The 15,344-nt window shown below is 43.9% G+C and overlaps 1 long non-coding RNA gene across 1 annotated transcript in view; it reads left to right on the top strand.

Annotated features, from left to right (window-relative positions):
• Positions 1-14,480, top strand: part of LOC122550287 — a 17,903-nt gene extending 3,423 nt beyond the window's left edge. The window contains exons 2-3 of the long non-coding RNA XR_006311791.1: positions 13,929-14,104; positions 14,200-14,480. This is a non-coding gene — a long non-coding RNA (uncharacterized LOC122550287). The remainder of the gene's footprint in view (positions 1-13,928; positions 14,105-14,199) is intronic.
• Positions 14,481-15,344: the final 864 nt, after the last annotated feature.

Below are 15,344 nucleotides of genomic sequence, written 5' to 3'. Positions count from 1 at the left end.
AGAAGGAAGCATATGTCAGGTATAGACAGGATAGATCGAGTGAATCCTTAGAAGAGTATAAAGGCAGTAGAAGTATACTTAAGAGGGAAATCAGGAGGGCAAAAAGGGGACATGAGATAGCTTTGGCAAATAGAATTAAGGAGAATCCAAAGAGATTTTACAAATACATTAAGGACAAAAGGGTAACTGGGGAGAAAAGAGGGCCCTTCAAAGATCAGCAAGGCGGCCTTTGAGTGGAGCCGCACAAAATGGGGCAGATACTAAATGAGTATTTTGCATCGGTATTTACTGTGGAAAAGGATATGGAAGATATAGACTGTAGGGAAATAGATGGTGACATCTTGCAAAATGTCCAGATTACAGAGGAGGAAGTGCTGGATGTCTTGAAATGGTTAAAAGTGGATAAATCCCCAGGACCTGATCAGGTGTACCCGAGAACTCTGTGGGAAGCTAGAGAAGTGATTGCTTGGCCTCTTGCTGAGACATTTGTATCATCGATAGTCACAGGTGAGGTGCGGGAAGACTGGAGATTGCCTAACGTGGTGCCACTGTTTAAGAAGGGTGGTAAGGACAAGCCAAGGAACTATAGACCAGTGAGCCTGACGTTGGTGGTGGGCAAGTTGTTGGAAGGAATCCTGAGGGACAGGATGTACATGTATTTGGAAATGTGAGGGCTGATTAGAGATAGTCAACATGGCTTTGTGCGTGGGAAATTATGTCTCACAAACTTGATTGTGTTTTTTTGAAGAAGTAACAAAGAGATTGATGAGGGCAGAGTAGTAGATGTGATCTATATGGATTTCAGTAAGGCATTCAACATGGTTCCCCATGGGAGACTGATTAGCAAGGTTAGATCTCATGGAATACAGGGAGAACTAGCCATTTGGATACAGAATTGGCTCAAAGGTAGAAGACAGAGGGTGGTAGTGGAGAGTTGTTTTTCAGACTAGAGGCCTGTGACTAGTGGAGTGCCACAAGGATCAGTGCTGGGTCCACTACTTTTTGTCATTTACATAAATGATTTGGACGAGAGCATAAGAGGTCCAGTTAGTAAGTTTGCAGATGATACCAAAATTGGAGATGTAGGGGACAGTGAAGAGGGTTACCTCAGATTACAGTGGGATCTTGATCAGATGGGCCAATGGGCTGAGAAGTGGCAGATGGAGTTTAATTCAGATAAATGCGCGGTGCTGCATTTTGGGAAAGCAAATCTTAGCAGGACTTATACACTTCATGGTCAGGTCCTAGGGAGTGTTGCTGAACAAAGAGACCTTGGAGTGCAGGTTCATAGCTCCTTGAAAGTGGTAGACAGGATAGTGAAGAAGGCGTTTGGTATGCTTTCCTTTGTTGGTCAGAGTATTGAGTACAGGAGTTGGGAGGTCATGTTGCGGCTGTACAGTACATTGGTTAGGCCACTGTTGGACTATTGCATGCAATTCTGGTCTCCTTCCTATCGGAAAGATGTTGTGAAACTTGAATGGGTTCAGAAAAGATTTACAAGGATGTTGCCAGGGTTGGAGGATTTGAGCTATAGAGAGAGGCTGAAAGGCTGGGGCAGTTTTCCCTGGAGCGTTGGAGGTTGAGTGGTGACCTTATAGAGGTTTACAAAATTATGAGGCGCATGGATAGGATAAATAGACAAAGTCTTTGCCTTTGGGTGGGGGAGTCCAGAACAAGAGGGCATAGGTTTAGGGTGAGAGGGGAAAGATATAAAAGAGACCTAAAGGGCAACCTTTTCACTTAGAGGTTGGTACGGGTATGGAATGAGCTGCCAGAGGAAGTGGTGGAGGCTGGTACAATTGCAACATTTAAGAGGCGTTTGGATGGGTATATGAATAGGAAGGGTTTGGAGGGATATGGGCCGGGTGCTGGCAGGTGGGATAAATTGGGTTGGGATATCTGGTCAGCATGGACGGGTTGGACCAAAGGGTCTGTTTCCATGGCTGTACATCTCTATGACTCTATGTTGGGTTTTTAGATAAGTTAAGTTGTTCCGTGTTCTGTTCTCTTTTGTTTGAGTTTCATTCAGTAATCTTGTGAACAAATTATGTTTTGTTTAAAACCATGTGGTTTGACCAGCTGCATCACTCCTCGAATGTCCATGTTACACCTGATTAAAACAATAAGCACAGTTAGGGTCAGGGCTACTTTCTTGAAATGTTTTGAGGGGTCTGGCCTGATCCATAACAATCAGTATGAACTTGGCATTTCTATGATGAGTAATCTTTCTTCTGAGTCCCCAATACCTGTCCACTATCTGCAAGGCACAAGTCAGGAGTATAACGGAAGACTCCACAATTGCCTGGATGCGTGCAATTCCAATGTTACTCAAGAGGCTTGACAGCATCCAGGACAAGGTAGCTTCTGTGATTAGTGGTCAATCCACCACCTCAAAGAATCATTGCCTTCATCACCAATGCATAGTGGCCACCATGTATACTACCTAAAGAGACACTGCTGTAGCCCACCACCTTCCTTTGGCAGCACTTTCTAAACTTATGACCACTGCTGCCAAGAAGCCGAACGGCAATTTTATACATGGGAGCACCACCACCTACAAGTTCCCCTTCAATCCACTCACCTTCCTGACTTTGAAATATTTAATTGTTCCTTCAGGTTGCTGGGTCAAAATTCTGGAACCCCCTTCCTGACAGCACTTTGGATGTCCCTACATCAAAAAAACTGCAGTAGTCAAGAAGTGGCTTAATATCACCTTCTCAAGGGCAATCGAGAATGGGCAATAAAAATGTTGGTCCAAACAGCAAAATCCCAATCTTGAGAATGAATATATAATAAAATATAATTTCATGGAAAATATCACTGTGGGCAGACAGCAGCTGCAAGATTAACACTGCTGTCTGGGGCTTGATTCCACCCATGGATGACTGTCTCTGTGGAGTTTGCACATTCTCTCTGTGTCTGCCAAGGTGCTCCAGTTTCCTCCTACAGTCCAAAGAGGCACTGGTCACGTGGATTGGCCACGCTAAAAAAAACTTGCCCTGTAGTGTTTAGGGATTGATTAGATTACTTATAGTGTGGAAACAGGCCCTTCAGCCCAACAAGTCTACACCAACCGTCCAAAGAACAACCCATTCCCCTACACCTAACACTACAGGCAATTTAGCATGGCCAATTCACCTAACATGCACATTTTTCAGATTGTGGGAGGAAACCCACACAGACAATGTGTAAACTCCACACAGACAGTTGCCTGAGGTGGGAATTGAACCCAGGTCTACTGGTGCTGTGAGTCAGCAGTGCTAACCACTGTGCCACCGTGCTGCCCAACTTGCAGGCTTGGTGAATTAGCCATATAAACGCAGGCAAGGTGGCTCTTTGAAGAGTCGGTGCAGACTTGATGGGCCAAATGACCTCTATCTGCTCTGTAGAAATTCTATGATCATAATAGACTGATCATTTTCTCAATTTATTAAACCAGTAATCGAGTTAGCTACAGCTGACACTAAGAGTATTTTGAAAACTCTTTATAATCTTAAAAGCAATAATTTATCCATCAGACCTTTATCAATTAATTTTACAAAGTTCCAAGTGTGTGGAGGCTTGCCTGTGTTAGTAGGTGTGGGTTGTAAAATGAAATGTCACATATTGCATTCTGAATGTCACAAAAGTGGATTGATGAAAACAGCACTGCAGTGTTAGAGTCAGGCAATGTTGCAGCGGTTGAAGAAGATAACCTTTGTGATCGTGTGGTTCTGTGACTGGAAGTTTACCTTGGGGTCAAAAACAACACCACGGTCATGAAAAGCCTGGCTGAGCCTGAGAAAATTGTCATGGAAAGGGATTGAATCATTGGCTCTTGACCAGAAATTGTGACATGACATTCACCATGGAGCCAAATTTAAACAAAATTAGACAATGCACCCAATTGGGCATATCTTAAATGAGAAGAAAGCAGTAAGGAGATAGAAAGGTTTACTGAGGGAATTCCATTAGTTCCAGATGACCAATGTGGACTGATGGAGGTCATGAATGTGAAAGAGGTCAGAATTGAAAGTGTGCTGAGATCCCAAAGGATTGCAGGTCCTGAGGAGATCCAGGTTTGGAGTAGTGTCCATTCACTGAGGATGAGGTGTGGAAGGCCAGCCAGAGAGTATTGAAATAAAAACAGAAATTGCTGGTGAAACTCAGCATTTTGAGTCCAGTGGCTTTTCTTCAGAAAAGCATTAGAGCATTGAAATAGTTGGGCTGGGATTAGAGTTCCAGCGAATGAATTGGGCTAGAGCTGGGGCTGGAGATGGATGAATATGGAATAGAAGTAGCTGGTCTGGTAATAGCATTTTGGGTCAGGAGAGAAAATAGGACACTTAGGTTGCAAATGCAGGTAGAATGAGCCATAAACACCAAACAACGACAAACACAGAAAAAGAAAAATCAGGACCTGAAGAAAAAACTTGACAAACTCACAAACAAAGACAAAACCGATAACACAGGAGCATGGATAAAGAACTTATCAGACTGAACCCTATCAGACACAGAAAGAGCGGTACCAGTAAAAGGACTAAATTTCAAATACTGAGACACTGACAAGAAGGATTTCCTCGCGGCATTAGAAACCACATTGAAGGACAACAAACTCACGGAAGAAACACAACAAACGATCAGACAAACAGTTGCACCTACTCTGAGCCAAAAGAGGGAAGGAAACAAACTGAACACACAAGAAAAGAAAGCCCTAGAAAACCTCAAAAAAGACAAAAACCTCGTTATATTACCTGCAGACAAAGGTCGGCTCACAGTCATCCTGAACAGAAGGAACTACATAGAGAAAGCCAATGCACTACTCGCAGACACCAACACCTACCAACAAGTAGCGCTAGACCTGACCCCACAACCAGGAAACAAAATTACATATCTCGTAAGAAAATTACACAAATCCGGACAATTAAACAAGGCAGAATTCCAAAACATGAAATCAGACGGGACCAACACCCCACGATTCTACGGACTACCAAACATCTATAAACCAGGAGCCCCCCTCAGACCTATAGTCTCACTACCCAGAACAGCAACTTACAGACTGGCCAAAGAACTACACGCAAGATTGAAATACCTAGTAAAAACAATGCTTTTGCCCGAAACGTCGATTTTGCCTGTCCTCGGATGCTGCCTGAATTGCTGTGCTCTTCCAGCACCACTGATCCTGAAATACCTAGTAGAAGAGTCACAGCACTTCATCCACTCCACCCAGGAATTCCTAAAAATCATCAAAAACACCGAAATAGTGGAAGATGAAACAATGATCTCATTCGACGTAACAGCACTGTTCTCCTCCATCAACATCGACCTGGCAAAAGAAACATTTACCACATTTTTAGAAGAGACCATCACACACACCCCAACCACCATCAATCACATTACCAACGAAAACATCATGAAGCTAGTGGACCTGTGCCTCACCACCCACTTCACCCTCAACAACATAATCTACAAACAAACCAACTGCACACCCATGGGATCTCTGCTATCAGGATTCATAGCAGAAGCGGTAATGCAAAGACTAGAACAAACAGCCCTACCAACCATCAAACCAAAATCTGGGTCTGCTACGTAGATGACACCTTTGTCATCACAAAACGAAACAAGATAGAAGAGAAATTTAACATCATCAACAAAACCCTCACAGGCATAAAGTTCACTAAGGAGGAAGAAACCGACAACAAACTCGCATTCCTGGAAGTCACAGTTGAAAGAACGGACAATGGAGAACTACAAACCTGCATATACAGAAAACTGACAAACACTGAACAAATACTTAACTACACCAGCAACCATCGAGGGCTTCTTGAATCTGTTCTTTGTGTTTCCACCTTACCATACATCAAAGAAGTTTCAGAAATGACAGCCAGACTACTAAGACCCCTCGGAATCCTAGTAGCACACAAACCCACCAACACTCTCAAACAAAAACTAACAAACTTAAAAGACCCAGTACAACTCATGGACAAAACCAACGTTATCTACAAAATTCCAAGGAATTCCACAAACACTACGTAGGACAAACAGGAAGAAAGTTAGCCACCAGGATACACAAACACCAGCTAGCCACAAAAAGACATGACCCTCTCCCCCTCATAGCCCTACACACGGAGGAAACAAAAACACCATTTTGACTGGGACAACACATCTATCCCGGGACAGGCTAAGCAAAGACATGCCAGAGAATTCCTAGAGGCCTGGCACTCCAACCACAATGCCATAAACAAACACATAGATCTAGATACCATCTATCAACCCCTCAGAAAATGAACAGGAAATGACATCACCACAAACCCCAGGAACCCCATCCAGAACAAACATATAAATAGAAAGCAGGAGACAACAGCTTCGCTTCACTTGGAGGTTGCCACTGATGATGTTACCTAGCTAGGTAATGAAACGTCTGGATATCAAACCTACAACTCAGCGAGCAAACCTACACCCTTGCAAAAGCATTGGTTCAGCCTCAGGCAATGAGCTGAGGGAGAGAGAAATGGACTCAATGGTGAGGAGATTGAAGTTTTTCTGGAGGGTCAGTTACTGACATCACAGAGAGACACTACAAGAAAGTGCAAAATGTTCATATGCAGTTCATGAATTTTTAGTTAATTATACTCAGGGAGATCATAAAGTTAACTGGTATAAGAAGAAAATGTAATTTGAAAAGGCCAACAACTGGACTGGGGCTAGTTAATGTTATTTGCTGCAGCAGAACTTTTAAACACAGATATAGTCACTTTCAAATATATCTCAGGGTTCTAAAATGAGAAAATGAAGTGATTAAAATAGTATCACATATGAAATGCAGTATGAATTTTGATGTAGGATATTAGAGAAATCCCATTATCTACTAATTTGGCAATAAATATTGCTTATTGCAATCACAGTTTATTATTCATTACTTAAACAATTACAGGATTTAATCGTTCAGATAAAATCATCTTCATAAAATGTGAGGGAACATTCATATTCGCCCTGTGTCATCATCCAGCCTGATTATGCTCTTTTGTTTTGTTTCACAGTTGCAATAAATAGCAATAAGAAGATGATTAATTGAATCAATGCCCGCCTTTGTTTTTTAGTTTTCATGGAATGTGGGCACTGCTGGTCGGGCCAGAATTCACTACCCATCTCTAATTGTCAATGAAAAAGGTGGAGGTGAGCCTCCTTCTTGAACTGCTGCTGTTCATGTGATGTAGATCTAAGGTGGTGTTAGGAAAGGAGTTGCAAAATATTGAGCCTACCGTGGTGAAGGAACAGTGATCCACAGAACATGGAACATTGATGTAGAACAGTACAGCACAGTACACACCCTTCGGCCCTTGACCTTTTATCCTATTCTAAGATCAAACTAACCGACACACCTTTCATTTTACTATAATCGATATGCCTATTCAAGAGTTGCTCAAATGTATCTGACTCTACGACCACCGCTGGCAGTGCATACCACACACCCACCACTCTCCGCGTAAAGAACCAACCTCTGACATCTTCCCTAAACCTTTCTCCAATCATCTTAAAATTATGCCCCCTCATGATAGCCATTTCTGCCCTGGGAAGAAGTCTCTGACTATCCACTCTAACTATGCCTCTCATCATCTTGCACACCTCTATCAAGTCACCTCTCATCCTTCTTCGCTCCAATGAGAAAGGCCATGCTCCCTCAATATTTCTTCATAAGACATGTCCTCCAGTACAGGCAGCATCTCAATAAAACTCCTCTGCACCCTCTCTAAAGCTTCCACATCCTTCCTATAATGAGGCAATCAGAACTGAACACAATATTCCAAGTGTGGTCTAACCAGGGCTTTATAGAGCTGCAGCATAACCTTGTAACTCTTAAACTCAGTCCTCCACTAATGAAAACCAACACAACATATGCCTTCTTAACAACCCAATCAACTTGGGTGGCAACATTGAGGGATCTATGGACATGGACTTCAAGGTCCCCTGTTCCTCCACACTGCCAAGAATCCTGTCTTTAACCCTGTAATCTGCATTCACATTTGACCTTTCAAAATGAATGATTTCATACTTTTCCAGGTTGAACTCCATCTGCCACTTCTCAGTCCAGCTCTGCATCCTGTCAATGTCCTGTTGCAACCTACAACAGCCCTTCACACCATCTATATCTCCAACAACCTTCGTATCATCAACAAACTTACCAACCCAGGTTTCCACTTCCTCATCAAAGTCAGTTATAAAAATCGCAAAAAACAGAGGTCCCAGACAGATCCCTGCATAACACCACGGGTAACCGAGCTCCAGGCTGAACACTTTGCATCTCCTACCACCCTCTGTCTTCTATGGGCCAGCCAATTCTGTATCCAGAAAGCCAAACTTTCCTGAATGAGCCTATCATGAAGCAAAGTATTCATTAAGAACCTTTCCACCTCTTCTGACTCCAGGCACAAGTTCCTCCACTATCCCTGATCAGCCCTACCCTCACTCTGGCCATCCTCTTGTTCCTCACAAGTATAGAACACCTTGGGGTTTTCCTTAATCCTACCCATCAAGGCTTTTTCATGCCCCATTCTAGCTCTCCTAAGTCCATTTTTCGGTTCCTTCCTGGTTACCTTGTAATCTCTAGAGCCTGTCTGATGCTTGTTTCCTCGACCTTAAGTAAGTTTCCTTCTTCCTCTTGAGTAGATGTTCCACATCTCTTGTCATCCAAGTTTCCCTCACCCTACCGTTCCTTCCTTGCCTCAGTGGGATAAACCTATTTGGCACTCACAGCAAATGCTCCCAAAACAACCTTCACATTTCTGTCGTGCATTTCCTTGTGAATATCTGCTCCAAAGTTATGCTCCACAGTTCCTGCCTAATAGCATTGTAATTCCCCCTTCCCCGATTAAAAACTTTCCCATTCCCTCTGCTCCTATCCCTCTCCATGACTATAGTAAAGGTAAGGGAGTTGTGATCACTATCACTGAATGATTTCCTACCGAGAGATCTGACACCTGACCTGGTTTGTTGCTAAGCATCAAATCAATATGGCCTCCTTTCTAGTTGGCCTATCTACATTCTGAGTCAGGAATCCTTCCAAGACATGAGAACAACCCTGTCATTTCTCCACCTTTCCAAAATATGCTCCCCCATGTCTCTGTTGTTATTAGGGGGTCTATAGAAAACTCCCAATAAAGTGACTGCACCTTTCCTGTTTATGACCTGCACCATACTGACTCTGTAGACAAATCCTCCTCGATGCCTCCCTTTCTGTAGCTGTGAGACTATCCCCGATTAGCAATGTCACTCCCCCACATCTTGTGCCTTTTGAAACATCTAAACCCTGGAATGTCCAATAACCATTCCTGCCCCTGTGATATCCAAGTCTCTGTAATGGCCGCTACATCATAGTTCCAAGTACTGTTCCATGCTCTAAGTTCAGCATCCTTATTCCTGATACTTCTTGTGTTAAAATAGACACACTTCAACCCATTACACTGACTGCAATTTTTCCCTATCAACTGTCTATCCTTCGTCACAGACTCTCTACATGCTGTATCTGTCTGGTCGTCAGCTATTTCATCCTATGATCTGTAGCTCCAGTTCCCATCCCCCTGCCAAACTAGTTAAAACCCTCCTGAAGAGTTCTAGCAAACCTCTCACCCAGGGTATTGGTGCTCCTCCAGTTCAGGTGCAACCTGTCCTCCTTATACAGGTCCTACCTTCCCCAGAATGTAACCCAATGATCCACATTTCTGAAGCCCTCCCTCTTACACTAGCATGTGTTCATCTGCACTCGTCTGTTCCTAGCCTCACTAGCCCGTGGCATCGGTAACAATCCTGAGATTACTGCTCTGCTCGTCCTGCCTTTCAGCCACCAACCCAACTCCCTATATTCACTTTTCAGGTCCTTCTTCCTTTCCCTACGTGTGTCATTGTACTGATGTGGACCACATTTTCTGGCTGCCCCCCTTACCCCTTAAGAATCCTGTAGACTCGATCTGAGACATCCCTGACCCTGGTATCCGGTGGCCACAAACCATCCGGGAGTCTTATTCACAACAGAATCTCCTGCCTGTTCCTCTCACCATTGAATCTCCTATCACTATCACTCTCTTATTCTCCTCCATTCCTTCCTGAGCCACGGAGCCATGTGGGGTGCCAGATACCTGGCAGCTGTGGCTTTCCCCGGTAGGTGCCCCCTCTCCAACAGTATCCAAAATGGTACACTTATTATTGAAGGGAACAGCCACAGGGGATCCCTGAACTGTCTGCCTATTTCCTTTCCCTCTCCCTGCAGTCATCCGGCTACCTTTATTCTGTATGTCAGGTGTGACTACCTCCCTCCAGCCCGTCTCTACCACCCCCTCAGCCTCCTGACTGATCTGAAGTTCATCCAGCTCCAGCTCCAACTCCAGTTTCCTAACACAGCCTGTGAGGAGCTGGAGTTGTGTGCACTTCTCGCCGGTGAAGTCAGCAGGGCCACTAGTGGTGATCCTTACCTCCCACATCCTGCAAGAGAAGCATCCATCCTCTCTGCTCTAAATTGCCAAGAGAGATTTAAAAGAAGCTCTAACTTACCAACCATCCACACAGTCGTTTTATTGGTTAGAGGAGGAGAGCGGGTGGGAGACACTACACATGTAGTGTTGCGGGTTTAGCCACTGCCAGAATATATTAGTTCACTTACCCAGCAGTCCCCATGTCTGCTTCTGCTCCTGTTCAGCCTTCGCTCTGCTGATTCACGAGGTAAGTATTTAATATTCAAATTTACCTTCCCAGCTGCCCCCTGGTTTGCACTCTCTTGACTCCCGCTCCAAGTTAGGATGGCATATGGCATGGTGGGAAATTTACAGATGGTGGCAGTGCCATGTTCCTGCTGCTTTGCCCTGCAAGCCACCAGGTGTTTGAGTGTATTGGAGCCATACCTATCCAAGCAAGTGGATAGCATTCCAATACAAACCTGACTTGTGACATGTGGATGATAGGCAGCCTCTAGAGAGTTAGACAGTAAGTTACTTGCTTTTGCTCCTGTGGCTTTTAAGTTAGAATTATGTTTTCCTTTTGTTTTGGTTTTGAGCATAAAAACCACTCTAGTTCTTAAAATCTTTAGTTTACTCTGTGTCTTAATGGTCTCCTGCTGTTCTCAGTAAAATTTTGAATGTCAAAGAAACTGATTCTAATCAAAAGATTATGAACCATGTTGTGCAGGTTCACAGCATCCTGTAAAATATCTGATTTGTTATACTGGTTTAAGACCATAAGACTTATGAACAAAATTAGGCCATTTTGCCCATCAATACTAAATAAGGTTACAAAAGAGAACGAAAATTGGACAGAAACATTGGGTTAGAGAAAGATTAAAAACACAAGCATTAAAAAAAACGAGTGTTAATTTTCAACAATTCAGAACCTGAAAGACAGAGGCTTGAACTTTTATTGTTCATTTGCTATATAAAGACCATACACAGTTATTTTTCTGTATTTCTGTATTTTTGATTGTGGATTGAATTGCAAAAAGGACTGTTTAAAAAAGAAACAAAGATTGTGGAAAGGATTGCAGCACTTTTAAAAGTCATGTTACCAAAATTCATTATAAGTGAAGTTTACACTGATGTTAGTAGTGTAAACTACTCCAGTGAAGGAGGTTAGTACAGATAAGCTGGAGTTAAGAATTGTATGTGATAGAAAACAGCTGCTAAGAAATAGCTGATTGGTCCTGGTCTGTGGAATTGTGACCAGTTATAGTTGACAAGAGGTCTTCTGCAGCTGAACAGCTTGTGGGTGTGAATTGGTGTCAGATGGCAGCTAAGTAACATGGCTGTGTGTGGGCACTTACTCAGAGCAAATCTGCTCCCATCAGCTTTCCTTCTTTATTTTCCTTTTGCCTTTGCTCTTTCCTTTCACTTCATTTTCCTTCTCTTTTGGCATTTTCTATCTTCTTTTTTGTGACTGGTTGGGTTGGCAGCGCCAGCATGGCAATGAGAGCCGACCACATGTGGAGTGGCAGATGTGGCTTCCCTTGGCGATTGGAGGCAGCAGCAGTGAGGTATTTTCCTGCCATTCTGGGCTGGTGGCAGGGGCAGCAAAGCTCCTCCAGCAATCAGGGGAGTGGACTCCTCAAGATGGTGGCTCTGGCAAGGTGACATCTGCAGCTGAAGCTGGACTCGTGGCCTGGCAGCAGCCTGGCCTGGCAGTGAAGTCAGGAGCTCTTGGTTACAGGGTGAGTGTGGGTTCAGCAATGACAGCCGAAAGGGATGGTGCCTAAAATGGGATGGCTCCGACATTGCAGAGTCCGGTGCAGGGGGTAGTGACATGGTGGAGCTAAGTACCAGATTGGACTGGTTCGGAAATATTTTGATATTTTGAACATCTTATTTCTTTATTTTTCTATATTATTCCTATGACCTACAATGCTGGAGTATTTATTTCTTTATTTTTCTAATTTTATTTGTTTCCTAAGAATTTGAACTTAAGTATCTATACCTTTTGTGTCTACAATGGCACTGTAATTTAGTGACTGTAAACTTTTCGCTGTACTCATTTGAGTACAGGTGACTATAGAGCAAATTCAATTCAATTCAATTCAACCTTTGGACCAGACTTCGAGAAAGGAAGGACCTGTCTTTTTTCTATGCAGTAAGAAAAATACTTTAAGCCTGAAGAAAGCCAGTTTATTTCCCCATCTGAGTTGCTGTGGCTTTTGATCAGTAAGTCTGTGATGTTGTAATTGTGTGCCAATACTTCCTATAAGCAAGTGACAGGAAAAGGAAGTTATGGAAGGAACATCACATCCTGTCAAGCCAAAACGAGTGGTGTGTGTGTGTGTGTTAGACATTTAGCTAGTAGAGTTATATCAAAAATATTGTTATTAACCCTGCTGATGGTAATACTGGTCAAATCAAAACCCAGAGTGCGACCTGGCTAGATAAACAATATGCTTTATTTTGTTAAAAATCACACAACACCAGGTTATAGTCCAACAGGTTTAATTGGAAGTACTAGCTTTCGGAGCACTGCTCCTTCATCAGGTGCATGTTTTATTTTGCTATTTCTTGACCATGACAGTCAGTCACTGAAAATGCTCACAAGAGACAACTTCTAACAAACAAGCTGTTTATTTACACAAATGTTTATTACGCAAAAGAAATAAGCTCAATCTATGCTTTATTTCCCAAGAATTATTTGAAATGCTTTTATTACAAATATCAGAAATAAAGTCTGAATCTTGCATGTTTTTTTGGCTAGGTCCGAGTTGCATCCAGTTTTTTGGGAGGGTTTTTTCTCTACAAGGTCTAACTAGTGTTCTCACCCCAGCTTACAAATCTCACCTCATAAATTACCGACCATACAACTGTGGTGTCTCTCACGTCTTATGTCCACCCCACCTTACCATGCCCTGTTCCCAGAATGTCTCACCAATTAGCAGATAGCTGCTGAAGACCAGCATCCCTGACATTCACACTAACTTTAAAAAGCTGCGGTACCCAGCCAAGCACTAGCATTCTGAAGCTGCCCTGTTTATTGACGATTGGAATCAGAATATGTTGGAGAAGGGGACAGTGGCACCGAAAGCAGATGGAGGTCCCAGTGGATGTGGTGTGGCAATGAAGAGGTATCCTCTTTCAGGAGGACTGCCAGGGGACATTGTGCCATCAGGCTCTGCCAGCCTAGTCTGAGGTCGCCAACTGGATCCGTGTCATTTACAGGTTGTGGAGAAATGGCCAACAAACAAAGTCAATGACTTTCTCTCCTCCAAGGTAAGTTCCACACTCTGCTACAGCACACACATGTCCCACCAAGGCTCATGCCCCACTACCTTCACTCCTTCCCTTCAGCTTAACACACCACTGGTCTCTGCACTGCCTCCTAAATCCCTTGAAATATACCATTACCTTTGTCCCAGATGCACCAACACTATAGCCATGTCACTCATTGCCATGTCACTCATTCCCCTTTCCCCTTTCCCCTTTTTCTCATTCTAGGGCCAGACCATCCATAACAAGGCAGAAAGAAGCCATAGAGGTGGTGGAAAGGTGCCTGACATCTGTGTGCCCACCCAATGTGAGGAGAGAGGCCTGGTGTTGACAGAAGAAGACCGGAACTTCTCTTAAGGGATGCTGAGATATCCACATCCCACCAAATGAGTAGCTATCACTCTGTATGTCATTGCTACTGTCCCATTAACCTGGTTGTCGCATTCAATCATTGTACACCATTTCCAATCACTGGCTGTGATGCATTTCTACTTTACAGGTTCCATGCTGTCTTTGGAGAAGCAGTCAGATGTGGAATTCTGAGGAAGATAGGACTCACATGAAGCAGCATAATGGATGTCTCCTGCCACCAGCCCAGAGGCAGACACCTCGGCATGTCCAGCCCTTCCAGACATAAACATCCCTGGAGTTGCCCATCCAATCCTCCAGGGCCAAAGGGGCTCCACTGACAAACAGACTCCCCTACCACCCCACTAGCTGTGGACCTGGGAGTATAGTGAGATGTAATGGGAAGGAAAAAGATTAAAGGCACCTTGGATGACAACGGATTATGAATATTTTTACCCGTTTGTGTAGAGTTTAGTGTTTGACCTTCCACCTGGTTGTTGGAGTCTCAATGTTAAGCTAAATGGCTTGGTGACAGGATCATCACCCCAGGTGAAGTTCCACGGATGAATGGCCACTCAGAGAGCCTGCTGCGAGAACAAAGCAAGGGTGTGGCACCGGGTCCTGCTGGTTACTTTGACCCTCCAGGAAACCATCTCCCTTCCTTTCATGGCCTTTCGGTCCAAAGATTGAGCTGTGAATGAGTTGTACAACAAGGTTTGTGGCAGGAAGGTACAATGAAGGGAATAATGTAATCAGATGACCACAGAATAGGGAGCCTACAGATCTGTACCATGTACAGACCAGCGGCTGAGTGGAATGTTGTTTACCCTTCAAAAGCATAAAATAGGTGGATCTTCCCTACCAGCTCAAGGCACTCTCGTCCAGCCATTTATCTCCAGCCTGATGGAAAGTGACAGTCAGAGCTTCTCAGCCAGGAGTTTGCAGTCTCCACTGATCATTCTCGTGAACATCCAAATTCCCTTCATGGCAGTCCTACCTGCAAACCCCAGAGGCTTCACACTTCCCCAGCTCCCCACCCAACCCGTCTACATTGCCTTGTGCATCCCCACCTTTCCCCTGGCATTTGAGATGACCGTGCTAGGGGTGGTCACTCATTGATTCTGCCAGTTGAAGCTAGGGTGTTCTTGACCATGGATGGCCACCTTCCCCACACTTGCATTATCCACACTCCCTCTCAGTCTTGCTTTACCATATCCCCTCTCTTTCAGATAGTGTTGTCTGCTCTCTTCATAATAGTCATCCAACAATCCCCCACAGCCCCACCCCGCTCACTGC

Source organism: Chiloscyllium plagiosum, chromosome 5 (genome assembly GCF_004010195.1).
Source record: "Chiloscyllium plagiosum isolate BGI_BamShark_2017 chromosome 5, ASM401019v2, whole genome shotgun sequence".
In the NCBI taxonomy this organism is placed as follows: Eukaryota; Metazoa; Chordata; class Chondrichthyes; order Orectolobiformes; family Hemiscylliidae; genus Chiloscyllium; species Chiloscyllium plagiosum.
Note: the sequence above shows the minus strand (reverse complement) of the source record. Positions and strands in the feature narration are given on the sequence as shown.